General features: G+C 38.9%; 1 pseudogene across 1 annotated transcript; it reads right to left on the reverse strand.

The window, feature by feature from the left end:
- Positions 1-3866: 3866 nt before the first annotated feature.
- LOC118636497 lies at positions 3867-4574 on the reverse strand (annotated as a pseudogene). Its single transcript, XR_004960660.1, has one exon. The product of XR_004960660.1 is annotated as a eukaryotic translation initiation factor 4H-like (transcript).
- Between the last annotated feature and the right edge of the window lie 12059 nt (positions 4575-16633).

A 16633-nucleotide genomic window follows, 5' to 3' on the forward strand; every position in this document is an offset into this window, starting at 1 on the left:
CTCACATCACTGGAAGTATACTCTAGACAAAAAATGAGCAAGGAAACAGAGACTCTAAATGAAGCAGTAGACCAAATGGATTTAATAGATATTTACAGAGAATTAAACCCAAAAACTACAGAATTCACATTCTTCTCAAGTGCATATGGGACATTCTCAAGGATGGACCACATGTTAGGGCACAAACTAACTCTCTACAAGTTCAAGAAGACTGAAATCATATCAAGCATCTTCTCAGATCACAATGGCATGAAACTAGAAATCAATTACAAGAAGAACATACAAAGATTTTTGAACACATGGAAGCTAAGTAGCATGTTATTAAACAATTAATGGGTCACCGAGGAGATCAAGGAAGAAATCAAAAACTTCCTGGAAACCAATGAAAGTGAAGACACAACAACACAAAATCTATGGGATACAGCAAAAGCAGTTCTGAGGGGGAAGTTCACAGCACTGCAGGCCTACCTCAAAAAACAAGAAAAATTTCTAAGAGACTATCTAACATCACAACTTAATGAACTAGAGAGTAAACAAAAAGAAAACCACAGAGCAAGTACAAGGAAGGAAATAGTAAAGATAAGAGCAGAAATAAACGACATAGAGACAAAAAAAAATAATTCAAAGGACCAATGAAACAAAAAGGTGATTTTTCGAAACGATAAACAAGATTGGTGAACCCTTAGGTAGATTCACAAAAACAAAACAAAACAAAACAAAAAAAAAAACAGAGAGAGAGAACACAAATACACAAAATCAGAAATGAAAGAGGAGAAGTAACAAATGACACCACAGAAATACAAAAGATCGTTAACAACTACTATGAACAATTATATGGCAACAAATTTTACAATCTAAGCAAAATGGAAAATTTTCTGGAAACACATAGTATCCCAAAACTGGACCAGGAAGAGATAGAAAACTTAAACAGACCAATAACAACAGAATAAATTGAAGATGTAATGAAGACTCTCCAGGCAAACAACAGTCCAGGCCCTGATGGCTTCACGGGGGAGTTTTACTGAACATTCAAAGAAAAACTAATACCCATTCTCCTCAAACTATTTCAAAAATTCAAAAAGGAAGACTTCCAAACTCGTTTTATGAAGCCAGCATAATTCTAATTCCAAAACCAGAAAAAGACACAACAAAGAATGGAAACTACAGGCCAATATCCCTGATGAACATAGATGCCAAAATCCTGAACAAAATACTAGCAAATCAGCTCCAGCAATACAAAAAAAAAATTATCCACCATGACCAAGTGGGATTCATCTCAGAGATGCAAGGCTGGTACAATATTAGCAAATCAATAAACGTCATACACCACATGAATTAAATGAAGAATAAAAACCACATGGTCATATCAATAGATGCCAAAAAAGCATTTGACAAAATCCAGCATCCATTTCTGATAAAAACACTCAGCAATGTGGGAATAGAGGGATCATATCTAGACATCATAATGGCCATACATGAAAGACCTATAGCCAACATCATTCTCAATGGGCAAAAACTAAAAGCATTTTCCTTAAGATCATGAACAAGGCAAGGATGCCCACTTTCACCACTCTTCTTTAACACAGTACTGGAAGTCTTAGCCACAGCAATCAGACAGGAAGAAAAAATAAAAGAGATCCAAATTGGAAAGGAGGAGGTCAAACTGTCATTATTTGCAGATGACATGATACTATACGTAGAAAATCCCAGAGACTCCATCAAAAATTTACAACACTTAATAAATGAATTTGGAAAAGTAGCAGGATACAAAATTAAGGTCAAGAAATCAATGGCATTCTTATATACCAATGATGGGCTCACAGAAATAAAAACTAAGAAACAATCCCATTTATCATTGCATAAAACAAATTAAGATACCTAGGAATAAACTTATGACTCATGAATCCATAAAAATCCTAGAAAAAACTGTAGGCAACAAAATTTCAGACATCATATGCAGCAGAGTTTTCACAAATACATCACCTAAGGCAATATAAACAAAGGAGAAAATGAACACATGGGACTAAATCAAACTCAAAAGCTTCTGCACAGCAAAAGATACAATCATCAAAACTGAAAGGGTACCCACTGTATGGGAGACCATAATTGCCAATGATATATCAGATAAGGGGTTAATTTCCAATATATATAGAATGCTTATACAACTCAACAAAAGGAAGACCAAGAACCCAATTAAAAAATGGGCAGAGGAACTAAATAGACACCTCTCCAAACAGGACATACAAATGACTAAGAGACATTTGAAGAAATGTTCAACATCACTAAACATCAGAGAGATGCAAATTAAAACAACAATGCGGTGTCACCTCACACCTGTCAGAATGGCCTCCATCAACAAATCATCAAACAACAATTGTTGGCAAGGGTGTGGAGAAAAGGGGACTCTAGTACACTGCTGGTGGGAATGCAGACTGGTGCAGCTACTATGGAAAACAATATGGTGTTACCTCAAAAAATTTAAAATTGAACTTCCATTTGATCGAGTGATCCCACTTCTAGGAATATACCCTAAGAAGCCTAAAACACCGATCATGAAAAATATATATACCCACATATTTGTAGCAGCACTATTTACAATAGCTAAGATCTGGAAACAGTCCAAATGTCCTTCAGTAGACAAATGAATAAAAAAACAGTGCTACATATACACAATGGAGTACTATGCAGCTGTAAGAAAGAAAGATCTCTTATTTTTTGAGACAACATGTGTGTCCCTGGAAAGTATCATCCTAAGCAAAACAAGCCAAACAGAGAAAGACAAGTATCATATGATCCCAGTTATTTGTGGAATATGACAAACATAACAGTCTGAGTAATGGGGTAGTCCCAGGGACATGTAAGTGGCTACAGACTGACAATCCCCAGAAGAGGTGGTGGTGGGGGAGAGATAAACCCCAGAACTTATTTGCATGTGTTCATGAACAATGGACATGGACAACAAAGCTGGTGACAGGGCAGGGAGGGAGGTGGAGGGGGAAACAGTGGGAAAAAATGAGAAACATCTGTCACAAAAATAAATTAATTAAGTAAAAAAAAAAAATAGTGCGTTCAACCGATTTCGCATGTAAGCTCCCTATCAACATCTCACATTACCTCTTAGGTTTCACTGCTTGAAATCTGAGTTTATTCTGCTCACCTAATCCATTTGGAGAGGTGCAACAGAGACAGGACAACCTACAAATAGATACAGGACGAAATTTGCAAGCATCAACAGACATTTTATACTTGTTTTGAATAAAAGGTGCCTCAAAATCTGTATGTTGATTTAATGTGAATAAAAACAAGATGCTATCCAATTTGTAACTGCTTTCCTGTTTTGTTTTGTTTTTTCCCCTCTTTTCTTTTTTGGTCAAAGCCACAGAAATACAGAACTCCACATGCAGGTCAGAAGAGAAGCACCAGGAAAAAATCAAAGGAAGTGACTAGAGTCTGGCCAGTGTGTTTAAAATAAAAAGATAAAGCAAAGGAGAAAAATAAAACAGCACCTCAATCCAAAGAGCTTCCACATGGTGGTTGGTTTCCTTTATTGCTTTAGAGAAACTCCTGTGCTGGAAGGAAACAAGAAACAAGAAGGAAAAAGGACAGAAAGAAAATGGAGAAAGAAGTGGCAGGAGGGAAAAATAAAAAGAACAAAACAGGCACTAGATACAGCAAAGTCAAGAATGTATTAAAAACCACTTGTTAACTGCTGACATTCACTCACAAGCTCTATAGTTTCCTTTGTAAGAAAGGAGGACAAAGGTCAGGTGCAGGAATGGTAACTGCAGGACTGCCAGTCCAGGAGGCTACCCAGGACACACTCTTGCTCTAACAGCCCCCTACCCCATTCCCTCCAAACCACAAGCTCATTCTTGCTCCTTGTGGGAAACTTCCTCTCTGGGCGGGGCTTTCTCTGAAGGTAGCAGAGTTGGGATTAGCTACTTAATTGAGGGGTGTCACAACTGTTCAAGATTTAAGCTGGAGCCATTGTTTCCGTGCTCTTTCCTCTTCTGTTGGTTCTCTGAAATTCATATCGGATCCTCCTCGAAGGGAAGGACCATCTCTGAAACGACTTCCCATTGGGGGCTGTTGGTGCACTGGTTACCTGGGTGACTCCCTCCCCTGCCTCCTAAGAAGTTGTCCCTGAAGCCTCTGTCATCTGGTCCACCTTTCCTGAATCCAAAACCACCTTTATCTTGTTTTCTGCCTTCTGCAATGTCCACACGAACTGACCGATCACCCAACAGTGCAACTTCATATGTCAAGGCTTCCTTAAGGAAATCCACCTTGTCAAATTCTACATAGCAGAAACTTTTGAATTTGTCTTTATCTTTGTCTCTGACTAGCCCTACACTCTTTTTGCTGAGATCTTTAAAGATAGCATCTATGTCGCCCTGAACCATATTAAAAGGTAGATTTCCTACATAAGCTGTGTAGGGAGGCTCTGTGAGCAGGTCCTTCTGGCTGCGGGAACCATGGCCACCAGCACTGCTGAGAAACCCTCTGCCACCGCTGAAGCTGCTGTAGGCCCAATAGTGGTAGGTATCAAAATTCACCATTTGCCATCTCTGCTCTGAAAGCTGGTTCAGACAGTTTTGCCAGGTCTTTGAATATGTCTTTGGAACAACGGATACTTGAAATTCCCTATGCTGACATTTCGACTCCTGGTCCCTGCTGACTGTTTCTGTAAGTAAAGTTTTATTAGAACACAGTCCCACCCATTTTGTTGCACAATGGAAGAGTTGAGTAATTGCAACATCAACTGTGTGGCCCCTAAACCTAAAATATTGTTATATTTTCCAATGAATTAAAATGCCAGTTTAATCTTAATCAAATATAGATTCATTTTTCTGAACCATTATTTTTTGTGCTTAATAACTCTGTTCTAGCAAGCGTTCTATACTCTTAATTATTTCACTTTTATAGATAACATTGATCAATGTAAGTCTTATTTTATTATTCTTTCCAATACCTTTTGCTGTACTTGCTTGTCTGCTATAGATAGATATTAAAATTATTTTGTCAAGGCTTTTACAACTCTACAATCATATTGAAAATTTGAATAATATACAATATGTACTTTTTACAATATTGGATTTTCTTTCTAAGAAAATATGTAAATTTATGCAATTTATTTTTATTTATCCCTGTAAACTCTTCTTATATTTAAATTAAACAGTATATTTGTTCTGATTCATCATCAGAATTTTATATTTGATTGTTATTTTGTATAGATTAATCCATCCAATGTTAAATAACTGTTGTGGTATACAGGTACCATTTTTGGTCCCAGATATTGATAAGAATGCTTTTAGTGCTGTGATAGATTAAATTTATTTATCTATTGTGGTAACGTTGTAACATGTCAGTAAGATAACTTGAGATGCGCAGTTGAATTATAAAGAAGCACTTCATTACACCAGTGGGCTGGGGGGTACAGCTTCTACAGATACTCAGACCCGATTCTTCTTGCTCATTTGATTTTAAAGACAGAAGCCCCATTTCCCTTTTGCCCCCTCTCCACCGCTCAGGGAACCAGTATAACAGTGGGTGTGATAGCGATTACAGAAGTCTATATTAGCATAATTCACTGGGCTCATGATTTGCAGTTTCTGATACTTGGAAACTGCAAATACCTCCCAACACATGGGCCAACTATAACCTTAGCAAAATCCCTTTACTTCTAGGGGTGATTAAACTATTCAAAAATATTGAGGAAGGTCCATTGACTACATAAAAATGGAATCTAGTTGCCTTAGTCTCAGGGCCCAGGTCATTTCCTGACTGGTTTTCCTGACAAGTCAAATCGTTGACTCATCTTAGTTTGTTTTATTTTTGTTATCCTCACCCAAGGACATTTTTCCATGTTTTTGTTTAGATAGAGTGGGAGGGGGGGGGGGGAGAGAGAGAGAGAGAGAGAGAGAGAGAGAGAGAGAGAGAGAGAAACATTGATGTGAAAGGGACACATCAAGTGGCTGCCACCCGCATGACCAGGGCTGGGGACAAACTGCAACTGAGGTACGTGCCCTTATCAGGAACCGAACCCAGGTCTCTCTGGACTGCAGGCCAATGCTCTAACCACTGAGCAAAACTTGCCAGGGCTCGTCTTAGTTTTTATGAGGCCATTTATTAGACATGCATTACCCAAAGGCTAGGAGTAAATATAATATAGAGAGAGGGCCGGTAATGGCGGATAATAAACTTGTAAACCAGTTTTCAGATTGTCGCCTTTTTCTTTCTTGTTCCTCAATATTTTTCATAAATAGTGGTAAACTTTCTTGAATAATCCCTAAATTACTCACATAAAAACAGCATTTTTCTCCCAGTGCAACACATAATCCTCCTTCCTTCAGAAATAAGAGATGTAATCCTCTCCTGTTCTATAGGACCATTTCGGCTAAAGCGTTTTCTAAGTAGCTGAGATCTGTATCTATTTGGAGGCTGACGTTTCTTACATTCTACTCATTCTTGATTAGGGCAGGAATGCCCACAGCTGTAGATAGTTGATGTTGGTCAGCTTTTTAAAATTTATATGTGGATCCCTCTTTCCTAGATAGCCTGTAATAGTAGATATTGTTTTACAACGCCAAGAGGGACAGAAATATTCATTAGCATTTAATCTTGCCACCTCCTGGGCAAATATAAATTTCTACTTCTTGCAATCCCCATTCTGTAGAAGATGTTCTACAGCTCTATGCTGGGGTGTCTTCTAGTTGGGGGCTAGCCCCTCCATATGTGACTCAGACATCAGGGACCTTTGTGAACCTGACAGTCTCCCTTAAGCTGTCACATAGATTAAGGTTGAAGACAGGTTTTTCTATTCCCATTGTAGTAACATTTCTTAAAACCTCCCCAATACTCCATTTCTAAGTTCCCAGGTCTACTGGGGCCCAGGTCTATAATGATTACCCTGAACAATTATAACCATAAAAATCAAAGTTCCAAAAAATGCAAGTGTCTTATCTGGAGAGGCCTGAACTGTCCATTTTGCTTTTTCCCCCTCAGCCAGGATGGTGCTGACAGATCGGGATGCCATTGACCATGATAGCCATTGTTGCAGGCAGGATGACAGTGTATAGTCCCTCCCAGGCTGGAGTTAGTCCTTGAGTGGTGAACTTCTTTACCCATATCAAGTCCCCAGGCTAAAAAGAGTGCACAGGATCTGAGGTAGGCAGAGGCAGGACATTGCAGCTTTCTGGGCAGACTGAAGGGCCTACAAGAACTGTAAGAGGGCAAGGGGAACAGAGTGGTCCAGTTTTTACCTGTTTCTAAAGTAAATTTGGTTAACGTTTCCTTTAAGTTCCTGCTTATGTGCTCTATCTTCCTAGAACTCTGTGGGCAGTAAGTACAATTGAGTTTCCAATTTATATCTAACCGTTTAGAGATATCCCATGATTTCTTTGCTATAAAGGCAGGGCCATTGCCTGATCCACGGGTCATGAGTAACCTAAACCTGTTACTTCCTTTACTATATCCCAGACGGTTATTCCATTACCAGGGGCAAGCTCTCCCTCTCTCAGTGTACTATTTTCTTCCCTTCTTGAATATTCCTCCAATATCCTATCTTCCTGAAATATGTATGTTCCTTTTATCCTTTCTTATCTTTTTATTTTCTCTGCATAATCCTTCTCCTTTTATTTATTTCCTCTACACAATTTTGCTTTAACTTGCATAGACTCTCTGTGACTTTCCTAGTCCTTCCCCTGACATTAACCTGAGAGCTTGCTCAATCTATCTGAAGTCTACACATTCTCCAGTTTTTCTTCTTCTCCTCCCTACTCAGATTCATACATTCCTGCTTCCCTCTGCCTCTCCCTTTCCCTGTGACCTTCCTGGACATTACCTGCCTCTCAGAAGTTCAGTAAGTGTGGTGTAACCTAAGTGGGTAGTCTGGTGCAGCTGGTTGATTAAAGTTGGACCTAGAGCCTCTGGGAATAACAACTTTCCATCAGGCAGTTTCCACCATCCATTGATTTCCTTTATGGCTACTTTCTGCTTGGCTAGGTCATTTTCTGACCTGGTGTATCTGGAGAGGCCCCACTAGTTTTAGGTTTGCCTTCCAAGTTTTCTGATCTGCAACAGATTTCTCTTTCCCCATTGGAGAGCCTAGATTAGGGCTATGAGTTCAGCGTGTTGGGCTGAAGTTCCCCTATTCAAGGACTGTGACCAGACAACACGATCCATAGTTACTACTGCTGCCCCAGCATATATGATTTCTTCCTGAACATAGCTGCTCCCATCCGTGAGCAATACTTCATTTCATGATGGCAGTGTGACATCCATGAGGTCTAGTAGGACCCTCTGCACTATGTCGGTTACCTCCAGGCAGTCCTGTAGAGGTTTATCCAGGTCATCATTTGGAAGCGGGCTGGCAGGATCGATGGCCAACGTCTTGCGGAATTTTATGTGAGGCTGGCCTGGAGTGGCAGTGGCCAGCAATCGAACGATCACTGGATAAGATCATGTCTGAGTAGGGGGTATGAGCACTCTGGCATGACCAGAAACGAATGAGTCACAGTATTTTTCCCAAGGTCTGTAGTCCTCTTTGAAGTCCTTGGGTAGGTTAAGTGCACATTGGCTTGGTCAGGGCTGTCTTCTGCACCAGTGTCCTCTATATTTGACTTTGTCTTAGTCTATTTTATCCCTAACCAGGACCTAGGCCTGCCATCCTGACCCTTCCTAGGGTGATCCTTCTCCATGGGCCCTGTTTCCCTTAAGGCTGCTTTTATTACCTTTGCTATTCTTTTGTCTTGCTTTTCCCCAGGGGTGTCTCTATTATTATATACTTTTTGAGCTATTTAACCAATTGAGCCTTCAGGCCTAACAGGAGAACATGATGAAAAGTGTCCAAGGAAGCCCTCCCCTGGCAGTATTTGATTCCCACAGAGGGAAGAGGTATGGGAAAATTTCCTCTGGCCCCAGGTTTTCACAAGGATGCAGGAAAGGGGAGCATCAACCTAGCGCGCGTTTATGTGGGGTAGAGTGTTGTTCAACTCTCCAAGAGCAATTCATGCCTGCACCTGGGATTTCTATTTTCAACTCCCCAAAGTTCAGATAAGCCTGTTGGAAACTTGCTGCCACCAAACCCGGGGCAGACAGCCTGACAGACAAGCTGCCCAGGCTGCCACCAGAAAAACACACCCCTTCCATGGCCCGACCACCCTTCCTGGGGAACCCTGTGGCCTCCAGGTGAGTGCCTGTGTGCCCACCTGCCACCCACTGCCCCCATTTTCCAGGATGATGGCCTATCCACACTGGACCCCAGTCCCGATGTGCAGCACCATGCAGGACGCACAGGGCAGCCCACCAAGAGGGAGCGTCCCTGAATCACTTATTACTCTTGTAACTGCCTAAATAAACCAAGCTAAAAAATCTTTTTTTTTTTTTTTATCCTCACCCGAGGACACTTTTCCATTTTTTGTTCAGGTAGAGTGGGAGGGAGAGAGAGGAAGAGAGAGAGAGAGTGAGAAACATCCACGTGAAAGGGACACATAGAGTGGTTGCCACCCGCATGACCCAACCGGGGCTGGGGACAAACCGCAACCGAGGTATGTGCCCTTAGCGGGAACCAAACCCGGGTCTCTCCAGACCGCAAGCGGACACTCCAACCGCTGAGCCAAACCGGCCAGGGCTATTTTTTTATTTTTTAATGTGACAATTTATTGTGTACTTAACATACTTCAAATCTATGCAAAATATTTTACTGCATAATTTATTTGTCACACAACAATTTAGATCAGTACATAAAATTTAGTTCATACAATGATCAGCAATGAATACTACAGATATGTGCTGTATAACATTTTAGTCAGTGACAAACCACATAAATGATGGTGTTCCCATACATTATAATGAAGCTAAAAATAACTATTACTAGTGAGATTGTAGCCATCATAGTCTCCAAGTGCAACACATTGCTCAAGTATTGTGGAAATGCTTTTGTAAACAAACATACTGTGCAGTCTTAGCACAGTGCTGACTGGCTGGAGTGGCTCAGTGTTTGAGCATGAACCCATGCACCAACAGGCCAATGGTTTAATTCCAGATCTGGGCACATGCCAAGGTTGCACACCTGATCACCAATGGGGGACATGCAGGAGGTGGCTAATCAATAATTTCTCTCATTAATGTTTCTATCTCCTCATATCTCTCTAATATTTATAAAGGGGGAAAAAACAGCACATAAAATTACAGTAGGAGGTTGTAACAACCAGGCTTGTGTAACTGCACTCTGTGAATGTTCACACAATGACAAAATCACCTAACTATGCATTTCTCAAAACGTACACCATTGTTAAGCAGCACATGAATGTACTTTGTTATATTTTTATATATTTTTTCATTATTGTTTAGAGAGAAAAGGAGAGGGAGAGAGAGATAATAACATCAATGAGAGGACATCGATTGGCCACCTCCTGCATGCACCTCACTGGGGATCTGTCCCACAACCTGAGCATGTGCCCTGACTGGGAATCGAACGGGCGACCTCCTGGGGCAGGGTCGATGCTCAACCACTGAGCCACACTAGCTGGGCTTTTATATATATATATATATTTTTTTTTTTAATTAATTTATTTTTGTTACAGATGTTTCTCCTTTTTCACCCACTGACATCTTCCTCCTGATCTTTCCCCCTACCAGCATTTTTGTCTATGCCAATTGGTTACACATACATGCATATAAGTTCTGCATTTTATTTCTTCCCTGCCCCCAGCCCCCCTCCTCTGAAGTTTACCACTCTGTACCCCACTTTTATGTCTCCAAATTTATTTTTTCATCAGCTTGTATTGTTCATTACATTCCACAATTAAGTGAGAACAGGTAATATTTGTCTTTCCCCGATTGGCTTATTTTGCCTAGCATTATACTCTATAGGACTCTCCATGTCATCTCAAAGGATAAGTAATCTTTCTTAGAGCAGTATAATATTTGATTGAATATTTATGTACTAAAGGTTTTTTTATCCACTCATCTATTGATGGACACTTAGGCTCTTTCTAGATCTTAGCAATTGTAAATAGTGCTCCTATGAACATAGGGGTACATATATATATATATATTTTATGATTGATGCATCAGGCTTCTTAGGATATATTCCTAGAAGTGAGATCACTGGGTCAAACAGCAATTTCATTTCTAATTTTTTGAGTTAACACCATATTGTTTTCCATAGTGGCTGCACAAGTCTGCATTCTCACCCTTTTCTCTACACCCTCGCCAGCATTTGTTATTTGATTATTTGTTGATGGCAGTCAATCTGCCGGTGTGAACTGATACCTCATAGTTGTTTTAACTTGCATCTCTCTGATGATTATTGACATTGAACATATTTTCATGTCTCTTGGTCATTTGTATGTCCTGTTTGGAGAGGTGTGTATTTAGGTCCTCTGACCATTTTTTATCTGCATTTTTTGTCTTCATTTGTTGAGATGTATGAGTACTCTATATATTTTGGAAATTAACCCCTTATCTCATGTATTGTTGGCAATTATGCTATTGCATATAGTGGGTTCTTTTTCCATTTGATGTTTTTCTTTTTGCTGTGCAAAAGCATTTTAGTTTGATGTAGTCCCATATGTTCAAGTTTTCTGTTGTTTCTCTTACCTTAGGCATTATATCAGTAAAAATTCTGCTGCATGTGATGTCTGAACTTTTGTTGCCTACATTTTCTTCTAGAAATTGTATGAATTCATGAATCACATTTAAGTCTTTTATCCATTTTGAGTTTATTCTAGAGTATGGTGTACGTTTTTGGTTTAACTTTACTTCTTTCCATGTAGCTGTCCTATTTTCAAACACCATTTATTTAAGACCCTGTCTTTAATCCACTCTATGATCTTGCCACCTTCATCAAATGTTAATTAGGCATGATGTCTTGGGTCAATTTCCATGTTTTCAGTTCTGTTTCATTGATCTATATGCCAGTTCTTGTGCCAATACTGAGCTGTTTGGATTACAATGGCTTTGTAATATTACCCGATATATGGTATTGTGATCCGTCCTACTTTGGTCCATATCTTCAAGATAATTGTGGCCATTCATGGCCTCTTTTGGTTGCACATAAACTTTTGGAGTGTTTTCTCTAGTTCCATGAAATATGTCATTGGTATTTTGATGGGGATTACATAGTATCTAAGATTGCTTGTGGTAGAATGGACATTTTAATGATGTTAAGTCTTCCAGTCCATGAACAAAGTATGTGCTTCTACTTTTTAAAATTTTGATCTATTTCTGTTTTCAATGACATGTAGTTTTTTGCAAATAGGCACTTTACTTCTTTGGTTAAGTTTATTCCTATGTACCTTTTTTTTTTCTTTTGCCACAGTGGTAAATTGGATTGTTTTTTAGTTTTTCTTTTATTGAGTTTGCTGTTGTTGTACAAGTATGCTGTCGATTTCTTGAGGTTAACATTGTATCCTGCTACTTTGCCAAATTTGTTTATTAAATCTAGTTGATTTTTGATGGAGTCTTTAGGGTTTTCTATATACAGTGTCATGTCATCTGCAAATGATGACAGTTTCAGTTACTCCTTTTCAATTTTAATTTTTTTCATGTTTTCTTTATGTCTAACACCTGTGGCTAAAACTTCCAGTCTTATGTTAAATAAGAGTGGTGAGAGATTCCAAAATGGCAGCGAAGTGAATGGAGGCTACACAGACCATCTCCCAGAAACAAATTGGAATTACAATAAAAATCAAAACAAATCATCAGGAAGAAGCAACAGAAAAGCAGTTTGTGAGGACCATATAACAGCAACCCTGACTCAAACTTGGTAGGTTTGCAGAGGAACGAGAGGGTGTCTGGAAGCCCAGAGAATGCAGCGGCCATAGCTGTGAGCAATGTCCTCAAGATAAACTCCCAAGCGGCAGCACTGCGCAGAGCCTGGACAAATGCTAAAATAGCCACAGCCACTTAACTTGGCCTCCGGCAGAGGGAGGGCGACTGGACTGGAACTGTGTGGGGACACTTGGGATTTGGATGGTACTCAGAGTTTTTGCTGAGTTGTGGCCACACAGGATGGTGGTCATCTTACTCCTTCCCAGGGATCTAGAGAGAGGTGGCAGCCCCTGCTTCAAACATTCAACCACACCTGGTGGCCATTGAAATGTTAATTGAGACCCATTAACAACCAGCATGTGCCCCACCACGAGAAATTTTCTTACAATGAAAACCTGAGGGAGTTTTTTATTCAAATGAAAAGCCAAGGCTCTTCTAGAAACTGCTACTTATTGCCTCCAGAGAAAAAGCTAAAGGATAACTGTGCCATTCCTGGGCAAGCAACTCTACCCAGGAAACTAAGACTTGACAGTGGTACTTAACATGGGTCTTCCCTGGCTCATCCAAACCCAGTAGAGGGAGCCACAAACAGTAGAACAACAACACCCACAGGAAAAATTTGGTAAGCTCCAAAGCCCACTGTGATAGCCAAATGGTGAAACACAGAAACAAAAGCCAAATGAAAGAACAAGAGACCGCTACCAAAAATAAAATAAATGAGGGGCAATTAAGCAAGTTACCAGAATTAGAATTCAGAGCCATGATCTTGAGGAAGCTCAATAGCATGTGTAAGGACATGAACACCATGAGTAAAGACATCGGAATGTTGAAATCTACAAGTTGAAAATTAAAAACCACCAAGAAGAAATAAAGAATGACATATCAGAAATATAGAACACATTGAAAGGTCTAAAGAGCAGAGTAGAAGAAGCGGAGGACCGGATTAGTATATTAGAGACAAGGCAGAAAAAATCAACCAATCAGAAAAAACAACAACTAAAAAACAGGAAGACACCTTAAGAGAACTGGGGGACAACAGAAAACGTAATAATATTTGCATTGTAGGAGTCCCCGAAGAAGAAGAAAATGAGCAAGGGTTAGAGAATATATTTGAAGAATAGTGACAGAAAACATTCCTGATTTGGTAAAGGAAGAGGGCATTCAAGTTCAAAATAGAAAATGAACAAAAAACAGAGAGCCCCACGTAAGAATAACCCAAATAGGCTCACACCAAGACACATAGTCATTAAAATGCCCAAAATTAAAGACAAAGTAAGAATCCTAAAAGCAACAGGAGATAAGCAACAGGTTACTTACAAAGGAACCCCCATAAGGCTCTCAGCTGACTCCTCAACAGAAAAGCTAATGACCAGAAAGGAATGGCATGAGGTAATCAGGGTCATAAAAATAAATGATCTGAATCCAACTTTACTCTATCCAGCATGGCTATTATTCAAAATAGATGTACAAATAAAGCGCTTTCCAGACAAAAAAAAAGGCTAATAAAATACATGAGTGCCAAACCAGCATTACAAGAAATGTTAAAAAGACTGCTGTAATTAACAGGAGAAATAGGAAAAAAAATAATAATATATATATATATATATAAACACTAAACAAAAATGGCAATAAATAAGTACATATCAATTATCACTTTAAATGTGAACAGTTGGAATGCTCCAATAAAAAGACACATAGTAGCTGACTGGATAAGAAAGCATGACTCACATATATGTTGTTTACAAGAGACCCACATCACAACAAAAGACTCACATAGGTTAAAAGTGAAGGGAGAGAAAAAAAATCTTCCAAGCAAACGGAAAGGAAAAAAAAGCTGGGATGGCAATATTTATATCTGATAAAATAGATTTCAAAATGAAGGCCATAACTAGAAACAAAGAAGACCACTACATAATATTAAAATGGTTTATCAAACAGGATAATATAACTTGATAAACATACATGCACCTAATATAGGAGCACCAAAATATATTAAAAATCTTCTGGAGGACTTCAGAGGAGAAATCGATAGCAATACAATCATAGCAGGGGACTTCAACACCATGCTGACATTATTGGATAGATCCTCTACACAAAAAATTAGCAAGGAAACAGAGACTCTAACTGAAGCACTAGATGAAATGGTTTTAATACATATCTACAGAGAATAACACCCCAAACTACAGAATTCACATTCTTTTCAAGTGCACATCAGACATTCTCGAAGATAGACCACATGTTAGGGCACAAAGTAAGTCTCTACAGTTCAAGAAGATTATAATCATATCAAGCATCTTCTCAGATCACAATGGCATAAAACAAGAAATCAATTGCAACAAGAACATGCAAAGACATTTGAACACAGAGAAGCTTAATGACATGTGATTAAACAATGAATGTCTCATGGAGGAAATTAAAAACTTCTAAAAATCCAATGAATATGAACAAAAAACAACACAAAACTTACAAGATGCAGTGAAAGCAGTTCTTAGAGGGAAGTTCATAGCACTACAGGCCTACATCAAGAAACAAGAAAAGTCTCTAATTGAGTTTCTAATGTCACAACTTAAAGAACTACAAAGAAAACAAAAGGAAAACCCCAGAGCAAGTAGAAGAAAGAAAATAGTAAAGATCAGAGCAGAAATAAATGACATGGAGACCAAAATAACAATTCAAAAGATCAATGAAACAAAAAGCTGGTTTATAGAAAAGATAATCAAGATCGAAGGACCCTTAGCAAGACTCAGCAGGAAACAAAGGGAGCAAACCCAAATACACAAAATCAGACATGAAAGAGGAGAAGTAACTGATACCACAGAAATACAGAAGATTGTTAACAACTACTCTGAATAAGTACATGGCAACAAATTGGACAACCTAGGCAAAATAGACAAATTTCTAGGAACACATAGTCTCCCAAAACTGGACCAGGAAGAGATGGAAATCTTGAACAGACCAATTACAACAGAAGAAATTGAAGATGTAATCAAGACTCTCCAGCAAACAGAAGCCCAGGCCAGGATGGCTTCATGGGGGAGTTTCACAGAACATTAAAAAAAGAACTAACCCCCATTCTCCTCAACCTATTTTAAGAAATTAAGAAGAAGGAAGACTTTGAAACTCGTTTTATGAGGCCAGCATAATTCAAATTCCAAAACCAGAAAAAGACATTACAAAGAAAAAAAGTACGGGTCAATATCCATGATGAACATAGATGCCAAAATCCTGAACAAAATACTGTCAAATCAAATCCACCAACACATCAAAAAAATTATTCACCATGACCAAGTAGGATCAATCCCAAGGATGCTAGGCTGGTAAAATATTCGCAAATCAATAAGTTGATACACCACAAAAACAAAATGAAGAATAAAAACCATGTAATCATATCAATAGATGCCAAAAAAGCCTTTGACAAAATCCAGCATCCATTTGTGATAAAAATGCTCAGCAATTAGGGAATAGAGGGATCATATGTCAACAAAATAAAGACCATATGTGAAAAACCTATAGTCAACATCATACTCAATGGGCAAGAAGTAAGTGGATATCCCTTAAGAACAGGAACAAGACAGGGATACCCACTCTTGCCACTCTTATTTAACATAGTACTGAAGTCTTAGCCACAGCAATCAGAGAGGAAGAAAAAATAAAAGGGATCCAAATTGGATAGGAGAAAGTGAATCTGTCATTATTCGCAGATGACATGATACTATACGTAGAAAACCCCAAAAATTCCATCAAAAATATACTACACTTAATAAGTGAATTTGGCAAAGTAGCAGGATACAAAATTAATGTCAAGAAATCGATAGTAATCTTATGCACCAATGATAAACTCACAGAAAGAGAAACT

The sequence above is a fragment of the Molossus molossus genome, unplaced genomic scaffold (genome assembly GCF_014108415.1).
Source record: "Molossus molossus isolate mMolMol1 unplaced genomic scaffold, mMolMol1.p scaffold_m16_p_2, whole genome shotgun sequence".
Taxonomy (NCBI): domain Eukaryota; kingdom Metazoa; phylum Chordata; class Mammalia; order Chiroptera; family Molossidae; genus Molossus; species Molossus molossus.